The sequence below is a fragment of the Eriocheir sinensis genome, unplaced genomic scaffold (assembly GCF_024679095.1).
Source record: "Eriocheir sinensis breed Jianghai 21 unplaced genomic scaffold, ASM2467909v1 Scaffold6, whole genome shotgun sequence".
In the NCBI taxonomy this organism is placed as follows: Eukaryota; Metazoa; Arthropoda; class Malacostraca; order Decapoda; family Varunidae; genus Eriocheir; species Eriocheir sinensis.
Window position 1 is genome coordinate 1,846,727 of NW_026111942.1, and position 13,417 is coordinate 1,860,143.

Genomic DNA, 13,417 nt, shown 5'->3' on the forward strand with positions numbered 1-13,417 from the left:
GATTGAAAAAAAGGCCAATAGTCTCAAACATTTCACGATTCACACATTAGATAACACTTTGGTAAAGGTCATGTTAGTAGTATTTCCATGGGTAGTTTTATGAGCCTAGTGAGAGTTTGCCAAGGCTTCTGGACCATGAACGTGAAGAAACACTCATGAGAGCCCGACTAATCTCCTTTGTAGCCTTTGGAAATAGTTGTGAGAGCTGAAAGAATCTGAGAGTGAGTGAGTTTGAGATTGAAAAAAAATGCTGATAAAAGGTAGATAGATAAATAGAACAGAGGAAAGTAAATATAGAAGAGGAATACACTGAAAACGGAAACACCGAGAAGGGAGAAGTGGGCCGAGGAGGGGAAGGGGAAGGAGGAATCAGAGACTTAGTAAAGAGAAGCTGGGGAGACTAAATAGCTTGCCTGTGAGGAAAAATAAAAACCCGGGACCAAAACCGTAGAGCAGAGGGGAGTGAATGGAGAAGAGGGAAAGGATGAGGATGAGGGTGGATGTGTGGGTAGAGGAGAGAAGGATGAGAAGGGGAAGAACGAGTCAGAGGTTATATAAGGAAAGGAGTTAAGTTAGGTAAGGTGTTAGGTAAGGTTAGGTAAGGTTAGGTTGGCCCGCTCGCCTGCTTGCTAGATTAGGTTAAGGTAGGTTAGGTTAGGATAGGTGTTAGGTTAGGTATAGAATCGTCCCCCTCACATCCTCAACCTTCCTGCTCTCTCTCCCTCTTTTTCCTGTTAAAAGAAATGTGCTGAGACTAAAATTATCAAGAGGTTAGTAAATGTAAAGAAGGAAATGGATGAGGATAAAGGGGATGGGAAGGGAAAAGAATGAGTTAGAGGTTACATACACTGTAAAAATAAATGTTTTTGGGAAAACGCGATAACATGTTTTCCGCTGTTACACTTCTAAAACACAAATACGCGTATTTATATAAACAACCATGTTTTACTAAAAACAGGATGGTTTCATAAACATAGGTGTTCCATTATAAACACATGGTGTTTAATACCGTTTATTCAAAAACACAAAAAGCTGTTTATGGGTTTGTTACACTTCTAAAACACCTTTAGGTGTTTTAGAAGTGTTAATGTGTTTAAGTAAAAACACACAGTAGTTTATCTTAAAACATTTGTTTTGCATTAAAAAACAGCATTGTTTCAACAAATTATTTTTGATTGCAATTACATCACTGTCAAGATTTTACTCATTAATAAGTAAAATTGTGACAATGATGTAATTGTAGTCATTAATAATTTACTGAAAAATTGCTTTAGTTAATACAAAATATGTTTTAAGATAACCTAATGTGGATATTTACTCACTCACATTAGTGCTAAAATAAACATTTATATGAAATTTGAAAAGAAGAGAGAGAGAGAGACTTTACTTCATTAGAATTTTAAATAACGTTCCGTTCAGGTAAACAAGAAAATAATCAACTTATTTTATAGATCTACCCTTGAGTCAATTTTGATTTTTTCTATCTCTACTTGGTACAAAAGGCTAACTTTAGCAGACAAAAATAAACTGAACAAAATAGTTAAAAAAGCTAAAAAGTTAGGGGCATCAGTAACATTCACAGATATTCTATATCAAGAGGCAGCAATAAAACAAGTAGGAAAAATAATGCAGGATCAAACTCACCCTCTTAATAACTGTTATAACTTTTTAAGATCAGGACGAAGGCTGGCACTGCCATTGATTAAAACAGATCGCTACAGAAAATCTTTTGTCCCAAGCAGTATAGTGCTCTTTAACCATTTTTATCCACAAAAATAATTTTAATACCTTTTAAAAAAAAATTATGCTTTTATGTTTTTTATGTGCTATACTCTTATCTATGTAGAATACTTTTGGAGCCTGTTTTTGCTATAAAGAATTTCACTTGTATGCATTTATGTAGAACAATGTGACCAATAAATTATCTTATCTCTTTCTTATCTTAGAAGGATAGGGGGAGGAAGGAGGATGGAGGCAACTTACATTATGTGAATCCTCCTATGCTCTCAACAACCTTTCATACTGTGCTACAAAATGATTATAACCTGAAGACTTCTCCAAAGTGTATGGTTCATTTAACACATACTGTTGCAGGAATCCTAAAATCTGTGAATAAATCCTTGGATACCCTAAGTCAAATATGTAATATGTCCCAAGCAATAAGATTACTGCATCACACACATCATCACCTGTTTCACATGGAATTGTACATCCATCCCCAGTGATATATACATCCTTCAGGCTTTTATTTTCAACAGTCAAGATGATGTGAGGAGGAGACTTTTCAGCACTACTGAAGTCTTTATCTTGATCACCATACAATTCTCTTAGCAGGATAACTGGCTGAGACTTCACACCTCTTCCTCGTTTGAAGGAAATTTCATTTTCAATGTAGTGAATTACATCATATTCATGCAGTGAACTCTGGAATAGCAAGACACATGTGTTGAAGGTCATTCTATGAAGAGGTTCAAGAAAGCAAGAATTTGTCACTATTTAACAAAACTGACGAAACCATTCTAGATCAAACGAGAGGATAAGTGCGAAAGTTAAATATCAGAGTCTAAAGTACATTGATAAAGGGAGAGCTCAAATTCAAACATGAGGTAATTGAAACTGATTACAGCTTCTTAAGTAATTATAATTAATTACTCTTACATTTTATTAAGATCATAATCATGATTACTTTTGCAATTACATTAGCATCATTGCCCAGCAAACACATGACCTTAAAATGACGTCACCTCCTGGCCACCTTCTGGTCATATTCCAAGAATGACCATGAACCAATGTCAAGACGACGTTGCAGAGTGATGTTGTCATGGTTTAACCATGAACCAACGTCAAGATGACGGCGCAGAGTGACGTTGCATGACAACCATGAACCAACGTCAAGATGACATATGTATGCCTATTAAGCAACATGTTACCGGGTTATTCATCTGTAAGAGCCCAGGGAGGAGGTGATAAGAGAAGGCCAGAGGAGAAAGACGAAATTATAAACCTTTCCGCCTTTACCATTACCTCTTGCAATTCTATTTAATCAACATTTTCCAATTTTGTTTTCAAATGAAGCTTAGCCCACAGGAAGAGGAAGAGGAAGAGAGTAGCTCCGTTAACGCAAACAAATGCCTCCCAGAATATAGGCAGCCACAACATACTGTGAAAACATAAATACCCTCACCATTATTCCACATGTACACGCCATAAATAAATAAATAAATAAAGTAGACCTATGAAAGTCATTTTAAGCTTTAATTTAGGTACCTTGTTAATTTTAAGCATGTGGAAGATAAGTGCAATTATACTCGACCAATCAGGACGAGCCCTGTCCTGTGTGGCGGCCGGCCAAGCCAACAGCTGTGTTATCCCTGAGTGCCCTTACAATCTGCCTCGAATTGAAGTAAGTTCATGCCTTAACCCCACTTCCATTAACTCCTTCCACACAGGAGTAGCACATAGAACCATCACACTAGTTTTAAGTACCCACAGCACCACAGAAACATTGCGGGGAGGAGATATAAAGCCACATTCCAGGGTTTGTGTTTTGTGTTTTATAGGAAAACAAATTAAATATATATTTCAAGTTCATTGAAATGGCTTGAACCTGGGTACTCTTGGGGCGTGAGGGTGTTGGGGAGAATTACTGGGCATGTATTAACCTGGCTTGTGTTAATTACGTAGGCAATGAGTGATTTGGCTGACTGATCCTGAAGAAGACGTGGTACTGGGGTGGGTGACCCTGGGGATGTTTAGCATATGTGAGAGAGAGAGAGAGAGAGAGAGAGGGAGGGAGGGAGGGAGGGAGGGAGGGAGGGTGGGTGGGTGGGTGGGTGGGTGGGTGTGTGTGTGTGTGTGTGTGTGTGTAACTTAGCAGGTTGGCCCACACCACTCAGGTTCCAAGTCATGAATACAGGCACACAACCAGCTGGTCAGGCTGTAATGATGCTGTGGTGGTTGTATTTCTGTGCTTGTGATGAAAGGTGTTTTGAACAGTTTGTCCTGTTAATGCATTTGGAGCAGGGGAATACACTTGTGTGACAATGCGTGTTGCCCTGTATGTATTCATAAAGGCTACTGACTGGTACAGCGTGAACTTTGTGCTTGAAGGTGTTGAGTGTGGGGGCTGATACTGTGTTTTGGAAAAGGGAATTCTGACTGGTATAATAATGATAATAATTGCAGCAGACTTGAATAAGTCAAGGGCTTTTTGTCCGCTCCTTACGTAAAAAGATTTTTAAAAAGTCAACTATTTAGAACCTAATTTAGTTTATAGACCACGTCATATTTTTTGTGCTTCCACATTTTGTCAAGATAATCTTTAAAGCTATTTAATGTATTAGTACATCACTTTGTGGGGCAGTGAATTCCAGTCATTGGAAGTGATGGGTCTGTTCGCTCCCAGTTATGCAAGCTTCTTATCATGCCCTCGCAATCTCGTTGTCCCAACCTCCGCAAGTAAACATGGCACATCATTCACATCATTCACGTATTTCTATACTTATATCATATCACCCCAGTCTGTGGTATTTCATGCTTGGAATGTCCAGGGTTTTTAGTCGGTCGGCATATTTGGTGTTCTTGAGTGTGAGGACGAGCTTAGTCAGTATTTGAAGAATACTCTCAGATATACGTTTATCCTCCAATTTTGCTGGTTTCATACAATATGGCATATCATTCATTGTAAAACGAATCTGCTTTATTCTCTGATTGAATGCAAAAAATAAATCTTGCTTTGAGAAGAACCTGGTTGCCTGAGCCTGTATACTTCGCAGTTAACCGAACACAGTCATGTGTTCAGTTGGTTGCAAAGTCTATGGACTCAGGCTGCCAGATTTCTCAAAGTATAATTTGCATTTGACTGCAGAATAAAGTGATTTGTTTTATGATGGAAGAAGTATTTCAAAGTATTTTGGTGAAGTTTATCCCATACTGCGTGATGCTTGCACTATAGACACCCCTAGGGCACCCAGAGGTCACCCCATGGGTCATATTTGGGTTGCATCCAGGTCATTCCTAGGTCATCTTTTGGTCATTCAAAGGTCATCTGGCGACGTCGCCGTGCGACGTCGTATTGATGTCGCTGGGAGTCTACAAGATGACGTCAAAGTGACGTCGTCCGACGACAAAAACGTGACCAAAAGGCAACGTCACCGTGACGCCAGGGTGACGTCATTGTGTTTCCAGGGTAGTAATACAGTGGACCTCCCAACTTGCCAAAGGTTAGGAGTCTATTATATGCACCTTATGAACTATAAATTATAGTGAATGAAGAGTAGCTACACAAACAATATAAGGTATGCATTCCTACAAGGTGCAATCAAACGATTATTTGAATGTTACTCTATGAAAACTGGACGAGTCGCGACTCGCAGAAATATGTTTACCTTCCAATCCCCCCTGTAATTGCGATTGTAATCATGGTTAATACATCATGTAATTGTAATCGATTAAAACAATTATACTGTAATTGTAATCGTAATTGTGAAAATATAAAGTAATCATTATTGATTACAAAACATAAGTAATCGCCCCATGTCTGCTCTAATTACAGTAGGGAAAAGTAAGTTCATTATGAGATATGAATATGAATGTTCAGTGTAAAGATGCTTCATTAAGTAATAGATCAATGGGGAATGGATGTAGCAAATGAATAGATAAAACATTTGATATAGGTATGTGAAGAAAAATAGAAAGCAAGTAAAATTACTTACATGATGGTCAGTCTTGGGAACCTTCTTAATCAGTGTGTCACATATCTTGTTCAATTTAGTCTTCCAGCTTTCAGTGGTATCCTTGAGAAGTCTTTCCATCTCAGTTTTGATCTGTAAGCCAAAATAAAATTGTCAAGATCTACTTCAGAATGTGCATACAGTATAATTACTCCCTTCACACATGCATAACATGAAGGTTCCCAAATTCAAAAAATTGTTTTGTCTAGAACCTAGTAAAACTACCTCAGTTAAAAGCAGATCCTATTAGTTTTCATCTAATCACATAATACTGCATAAAAAATCTGAAATATTTTAGGCCTCCCACTGTATATTGCATCCTTTGATAGCACATTCTCCTTCTAAAGCGGGGTATATGTAGCTAAATACAGTGATGTATACATTAAAGACACATAATGCAGTGTGGGTTTCAAATACATATGCAACATAAAACTACATCATTAGAAAAAAAAATACTTACAAAACTGCTCTTCCAGAAGCAAGGGAACTTCATCAATATTGGTGAGATGAGTCCACCAGGAAGTGTTGATATCCACTTTTGTCGGTTCACCATTGTAGCAGTTAAAAGCATATTTATATGCTCAGTGTTAAGATTTTTCTTTTTCATTTCCTGGCAAAGTTCTTTGGTGTGCCTCACGAATTCGTCTTCGGTCAGCTCACGTTCTTGATTCTCTATAGTGGTAAACTGCTTCCTACCCAAAGCAAATCTTTTGGGGGCTGGATGAGCATGTTGTACATGAGGCATGCTCTTTCTCTTCTGTTTATAACGCTCAGTTCGAATGCTCTGACTGAGGGCCCTAGTAAACTGACTCTGGAATCGAAACAAAAAACATTTAAAGGATATAGGCCTATACAGTATCTAGTCTTGCGTTTAGAAGATATAGGCCTATACAGTATTGACCTCACATTTAAGTCTAAAATTTAAATTATTAATATGGATTTAGCACTTTATTTGGCACCTCAAACCTACAAGATTATCTATCTATTGATTACCAGATGCTTCAATCTGTAGAGGTGGCCACAGATGAGTCACCTCCATGCACTCCTATTCCCTGTCAACAGGCACCTTTCCTTTCACTCAACCCCACTCTTATTCATATACCTCTCAACATCTCTCCATCTCACTCTCGGTATACCTCTCCCTTGCTGCCCCAGCACCTCACCATTGTATACCCTCCTAGTAACTCTCTCTTGCTCTACATACATTTCACATGCCCGAACCACCTCAAGGTGTTCGTTTTCACACTCTCCAGTACATTCAATCCCACACCATATTCCTTACGTACTTCCACATTCATCCTTCTGTCCCTCCATGTTATTTCACGTGCACCTCTCAAGTAACTCATGCCTTCCTGGTCAGTTTTATCATAGGCTTTCTCCACATCCATAAAAGGAGCATACAACTTTTGTACTTTCTCTATAGATACTTCTCCACTTACAATCTTTGCATAAGGCTTCAGCTATAGTTAGAGCATATCAGGGATGTTTTAAGCCAATTTCTATATTATAGTATTAGAGACAAGTTCTGCTTAAGAAAAATTTGACCTGGGCAAGATCCCTGTTCATTACATAAGCATACAAATGCCTATTGATAATAAATGGTAGCATACTACTATCACATTCTGGCTAAAGAGGTCCATGATATTCAATAAGCATACTGGTGAGATCCAGTAAATATCTACATGTACATATACCATTAAGGCAAGACTGAAAACACAACAGAGCTTACCCATGAAACAAGCCTTCACGCTTGATGGATGGATAAGCAGACACCATCTTCATTCAATTTCTTTGTATGTCCCCATAGGATTTGATTCAATCAAGGGATAAAACTTTAGATAATAATTTTTGTCTCTTCAATCAGCTGTAGCCACACTTTTCGAACAGGTAGGCTCTAGTAGCATCGCTTTCGTCACCCCTGACAGTTCAGGCAGAGGTGGATCTGTGAAATATTGTACTGGTATGGAGTATGGAGTGAGTAGGGTGGAAAATGGAGGGAGCAAAAAGCACTGTAGATTATATCTGTGCGGATGAATGAATGAGGAGGTCTGTGAAAGATGCAAAGGTATATAGATGTATTGGATGTGGTCTGTTGGACCACTAAGAGGTGGAGAAGTTACAGGAGTAGGTAAAGATGTAAGTTCTGGAGTGGTGTAGAAAACTAGGCAAGTATGATTTGGAATGAATGGATACAGTAGGTGAGTATGGTGTTTAAGGAAGAATCCAGCAGGTGTAGATATGTTTGGGGTAAAGAGGTGAGGTAGAGGTCTGAAGAGGACAGCATGGTGGGTGGACTGGGTGAGAAAAGTGGTTGAAGGGAAGAGAGCATACAGGGAGCAGCTGGGAAGCAGAGGGAATGAGAACTTGGAAAGGCATAAAAGAAAATTATTTGTGGAAATGGAGAACTGAATAGTGGGATGAGGATCTTGGGAGCAACTTGAGTGAGAAATGGAGCATAAGAAGCTGTTCTGAAAGGATTTGAAGGGAGTATGGGAAGGGAACATGGGAGTTGGTGAGGGTGAAGAATGACTGCAAACAAATCTGGCAACTGTAATGGTAAGTGAGTGGCAGGAACAGAATATATAAATACTTTCCACCCTTCCAAAATTGGTTTGTCCAAAGTTACCTTTGTTATAGGCACCACTGCATCACCAATCTAATTACTATAATTCACAACTAGGGTCATAAACTAAAACTGCAACTTACGTTGTGGTATTCCATCACTTAATGGTCAATCTGACTCCTCTTCAAAATTTTGTGTAGGGGAGGTAGGAGGTGAAGGGGAAGGGATAGGGTCTGATCACTGAATGAACTGTAGGGGATGGTGCTAAGATGACAGTAGAATCAGGTGAGTGGGGAGGAAGGAAGCAATGAAATCTAGGAGTTGCTGTTCCTGTCGTGGGGACGAGGATGAGGAGCATGTGAGGTCCAGCAGTAGGGGATGAAGGGTGAGGAGGGTTTGATGGGCCAGTGGTAGGAACTGTGGAGGAATGTGTGAAGGGGCAGGGAGTGGACTAAGGAAGATGAATATGGACTGAAGGCTGGAGACAAAGGCTGTGAGGTGTTGGGCTGCTGAGAGTCAGGAGACTTGTCCACTGCTATAAAAAATCCGAGTGTCTCATTGTCTGATGGGACGTTGAAGTGCAACTGGTTGAGCCTGCAGCAGATACACCAGTACCCCAGTAAAGTGCATTCTTATACAGTTTTCAATTTTCTAATACCTAGAAACTTATGTTGAACACCTGCAATGAACCTATAAGTTTCCTCTACTTGCTGCTCACCCAATAAACTCTTGTAGCTTTATCTGCATAGCCTCAGATTATGGCCCCTACTTTATTTTATACCCCCAGAAGCCATGGCCCCAGTTTGGTACCCCCACCCACACACATATATATATATATATATATATATATATATATATATATATATATATATATATATATATATATATATATATATATATATATATATATATATATATATATATATATATATATATATATATATATATATATATATATATATATATATATATATATATATATATATATATATATATATATATATATATATATATATATATATATATATATATATATATATATATATATATATATATATATATATATATATATATATATATATATATATATATATATATATATATATATATATATATATATAATGGCCCCAGTTTGGCAACCACACACACACACATACACACACACACACGCACCCACGCTCACCTGCACGCATGCACGCACGCACGCACGCACACACACTCACCCGCGCATGCACGCACGCATGCACGCACGCGCACGCCATCCCCCCCACACCCACACAGCTATATATAATGTATAGAGCATAAAGAAATCTTTAAGCCTACAGTTAGCACACTATGGTTATCAAAATAACCCTATATAGCCTATGCAGGCAACAATCAGAAAATGAAGAGTTAAATGTACCTGCTATTAAAGTAGATGGCCGTTGAGGTGTGGCATCTGGACTGTCACCTGCAGGAGCTTCAACCGAAGAAGCTGAATTGTTGCTTATGTCTGCCAGTGTGTCTCCTTGGTGTGCAGCAGAACTAGTGGCAATTGGTGTGTCCTGTTCACCTTGCTGTGGAGCAGAAGTACTGGTACTAGCAGTTGATGTGTATTGTTCTTGGTGTGCAGTACCACCATGTACGAGTAACTTGCTGCTGGATGGTGAATACTCTTCATCATCAGTTAACAGGAGTAAAACTTCATTTTTCACTTCTTCTAACACTTCATTGTCTTCTATGAGGCTTCCACAAGCCTCCAACACAAGGCGGGCCGATCTTGAGACAACACAAAGTTTATCCTTTGCTGCAATAGTTAGAAACATATTAACTTCATTTGACTCTTCATATAGCTACAGTACTAATAATTTGGAAGGTCACCTATGACTAGAAGTAGAATCTTGATATAAAGTCATTTTAAAGGTAAATTGTAGTAAAATAAACATGTAGACAATACTGATAAAGAGGTAATCATGGTTATTATACATTAAAAATTATGCTCTACAAGATGCACCTGCTTTTTCCAATTTAGACCTACTTGTATTAGTTCATGTTTCATTCACATTTGGAAAATAAATATTAGGGCTACTGTACAATCTCATACACCACAGCTTCTAATAAATTCTGTGAGAAAATCTGCAAATGTTTCAGGTTAAAAAAAAAAAAAATGAATAAATAAATTTAAAAAAAATAGAAACTTAGTATTGTTCGACATAATCATTAAATTAACGGAGGTACAAAGAATCGGTTCATAATTCTGAAAAAGGATCATGACAAAAAGACTAAATTCATGAATTCTGAGGTACCAGTAACAGGGTTCAAATGTGCAGTATCGTACTGCATATACAGCAATTTTGACTGCTTACCTTTTTGCAAAAGACTGTCTATATCTGTCTCACATGCAACCGTCTTCCTTGTTTTACGATTACTGCTCCATATTCGAAACACTGGCATGCTATAAATGTAACAAAGAGATAATAATACAGGTACTGAATATAAAGCAAAAATGAAGGGCTGCAATCATATAATGCTACACACTCTTTAAAAAAATGTGCTTACTAACATATAGGTAGATATCTTTTTTGTGACAAAATATTGTAGGATTAACCAACACATTGGCAACCATGCTTATCTTGTGTGTGTGTATATATGTATGTATGTATGTATGTATGTATGTATGTATATATATATATATATATATATATATATATATATATATATATATATATATATATATATATATATATATATATATATATATATATATATATATATGGAGTAGGTAGGAAGACACCTACCGAACGGGCGCAAGCCACTCCCGGTGAGGTATATATGGGAGGTGAGAAGGGAGCTGAAGCCCTCCAAAGACCCTTCCCATGTCCTCACTAACCGTTTCCCTATTGTCTCACCAACACCGGAGAGTAGTTCAGCATGCTCTCTAAAGACAGATCCTCTCTTTATCCACACCACACTACATTCACATAACATATACACCTTTTTCCAAAATTCAAAATTCAAAATGGCTCAATTAAGCAATGCCTCGGAGTCCCCGCCTGGGGACCACAAATTCCCCAGGAGGACTCCCTTCTGGCTGCCGAGCTGAGAGGTGTCTTGATAACTCCTCGAACCTCTTTCTTCTCAATTTCTGCAACATTCGCGGTCTTCGCTCTAATTTTCATTCTGTGGAACATCATCTCTCCTCCTCTAAACCTCACCTTCTCTTCCTTACCGAAACACAGGTTTCTGAGGCTACTGACAGCAATCTCTACTCTGTTCCTCCTACTATCTCTATCCTAAATTTCAATCCAAAGCTGGATGTTGCGCCTACGTGCGCAACGACATCACTGCTCTCGTGCCCACGACCTTGACTCTTCTGAATTTTCCACCATCTGGTTAAGACTTCACTGTCATTCTATTACTAAATACATCTGTGCTGTTTATCTCTCACCTAACTCTACCAACTATGTAAAATTCTTTGACTATTTGAATTCTAAAGTGGAGCACATCTTGACCCACTCTCCCTTCGCTGAAATCTCCATCCTAGGAGATTTCAATGTTCACCACCAGCTTTGGCTTTCATCCTCTTTCACTGACCATCCTGGTGAACAAGCCTACAACTTTGCTATCCTCAACGACCTAGAGCAGTTGGTCCAGCACCCTACACGTATTCCTGACCGTCTTGGAGATCGGCCCAACATTCTAGACCTCTTCCTTACCTCAAACCCTTCTGCTTATTCTGTCAAACTGTTCTCTCCGTTGGGCTCCTCCGATCACAATCTTATTTCTGCATCCTGTCCTATCGCTCCTGTACATCCTCTGGACCCACCGAAGAGGCGATGCTTCTGGCATTTTGCTTCAGCTCGGTGGGACGACCTGAGGATGTACTTTTCCGATTTCCCGTGGAATGATTATTGCTTCCAGGATAGAGACCCCTCTGTGTGTGCTCAGCGCATCACAGAGGTGATTGTCTCTACTCCTCACGCAAAAAAGCCTTGGTTTAATCACGCTTGTTCTCGTGCTGTCAATGATAGAGAGGTAGCTCACAAAAGATACCAGAGCCTTCAAACTAATGCTAATTATGAACTTTACATTTCTGCCCGAAATCGTGCCAAATCTATTCTCCGACTAACCAAAAATTCTTTCATTAATAGAAAATGTCAAAACCTTGCTTTCTCTAACTCTTACCGTGACATCTTGCATCTAGCCAAAACATCTCCTCCAACTTCACTTCTTCATCTTTCCTCCACTCCTCAGTCCTGACGGCAACACTGCCGTCTCATCTATCTCTAAGGCTGAACTCTTCTCTCAAACTTTTCTAAAACTCCACTCTGGACGATTCTGGGCATATTCCTCCTATTCATCCCCCTCTGACTCCTTTATGACTTTTATAAAGATTCTTCAAAATGATGTTTTCTATGACCTCTCTGGCCTCAATCCTCAGAAGGCTTATGGACCTGATGGAGTGCCTCCTATTGTCCTTAAAAACTGTGCCTCCGTGCTGTCACCCTGCCTGGTCAAACTCTTTCGCCTCTGCCTGTCAACATCTACCTTTCCTTCTTGCTGGAAGTATGCCTTCACACAGCCTGTACCTAAGAAGGGTGACCGCTCCAATCCCTCAAACTACCGTCCTATTGCTTTACTTTCTTGTCTATCTAAAGCTTTTGAATCAATCCTTAACCGTAAGATTCAAAAGCACCTTTCCACTTCTGACCTTCTATCTGATCGCCAGTATGGGTTCCGCAAGGGGCGTTCTACTGGTGATCTCCTAGCCTTCTTAACTGACTCTTGGTCATCCTCTCTTAGCCGTTTCGGTGAAACTTTTGCTATTGCGCTGGACATATCAAAAGCTTTTGATAGGGTCTGGCACAAATCTTTGCTTTCTAAACTACCCTCCTACGGTTTCTATCCTTCTCTCTGTACCTTTATCTCCAGTTTCCTTTCTGACCGTTCTATTTCTGCCGTGGTAGACGGTCACTGTTCTTCTACTAAATCTATTAACAGTGGTGTCCCACAGGGTTCTGTCCTATCTCCCACTCTTTTTCTGTTGTTCATTGATGATCTTCTTTCCAAAACGAACTGTCCTATCCATTCCTACGCCGATGATTCCACTCTGCATTATTCAACTTCTTTTAATAGAAGACCC

The 13,417-nt window shown here is 39.0% G+C and overlaps 2 long non-coding RNA genes across 3 annotated transcripts in view; both read right to left on the reverse strand.

Moving 5' to 3' along the window:
• Nucleotides 1–1,383: 1,383 nt before the first annotated feature.
• Nucleotides 1,384–6,758, reverse strand: LOC126993304 (uncharacterized). Its single transcript, XR_007747601.1, has 3 exons — nt 6,193–6,758; nt 5,715–5,825; nt 1,384–2,424 (listed from the first exon to the last, which is right to left on the reverse strand). It is a non-coding gene; the product is annotated as an uncharacterized LOC126993304 (long non-coding RNA).
• Nucleotides 6,759–7,613: 855 nt separating this feature from the next.
• LOC126993297 (uncharacterized) overlaps nt 7,614–13,417 on the reverse strand; it is a 28,558-nt gene continuing 22,754 nt past the window's right edge. For both annotated transcript variants that reach the window (XR_007747595.1, XR_007747594.1), the window contains exons 3-5: nt 10,641–10,729; nt 9,698–10,081; nt 7,614–7,674 (exon numbers count right to left, since the gene is read on the reverse strand). This is a non-coding gene — a long non-coding RNA (uncharacterized LOC126993297). The remainder of the gene's footprint in view (nt 7,675–9,697; nt 10,082–10,640; nt 10,730–13,417) is intronic.